Source organism: Penaeus monodon, chromosome 29, assembly GCF_015228065.2.
Source record: "Penaeus monodon isolate SGIC_2016 chromosome 29, NSTDA_Pmon_1, whole genome shotgun sequence".
Lineage (NCBI taxonomy): Eukaryota > Metazoa > Arthropoda > Malacostraca > Decapoda > Penaeidae > Penaeus > Penaeus monodon.
This window is the reverse complement of record NC_051414.1, coordinates 850,336-850,967: the sequence shown is the minus strand read 5'-3', so window position 1 is coordinate 850,967 and position 632 is coordinate 850,336. Positions and strand designations below refer to the sequence as shown.

The following is a 632-nucleotide window of genomic DNA, read 5'->3' as shown; positions in this document are numbered from 1 at the left end:
AAACTGTTGTCCAAACTTTTCTGAGTCACTTTTCAACAAGAGTTCCAGAATTTTCCAGCGCAAGAGAGTAGGATATGGGGGGTGGGGGTGGGGAGTGGAGGGGAGGAGAAGGAGAGAAAGGCCCATTACTATTTTCACGAGAATCCACATTTTCTTCTTTCTCTTTTCATTTATTCATCCGTTCCTTTCGTCAGCTAATGTATTTTTCGAGACTCCAAATAACCGGAAATAAATACTGACAAGAGAATGAACAATTGAGTTTCTGCTACAGTCTAAAACAAAATATATGTTCTTTATTTTCTTTCTACATATTTATTCAGCTCCTGGCTTTAACCAACATAATTACGAAATAACAAAACAATGACACAAATGCGAGTCTTACAGGAGGCAGAAAAAGAATGAGAGACAAAAGAAGAAAAGAGAAGAAAGAACTCATTGTTTTTTCAACTTGCAATCTCAAGCAGCACTAAAAACAAACCTGCATTTCTTACATGGCAATAATTCAGTGTATTAGAAACGTGACAGCTCTCTTCTCGACTCTCCTCCGAGCTGAAGTCACGATGAAAATATTCTATAAATCCTAAATGAAAACCGCCGGCATTTTCGTTTCTGCAGGACCGAGGGTGACGGAG

At 38.6% G+C, this 632-nt stretch overlaps 1 long non-coding RNA gene across 2 annotated transcripts in view; it reads right to left on the bottom strand.

The window, feature by feature from the left end:
• The window catches only part of LOC119591875, a 181,478-nt gene that overhangs the window by 149,327 nt on the left and 31,519 nt on the right, over positions 1-632 (bottom strand). The window lies entirely within an intron of this gene.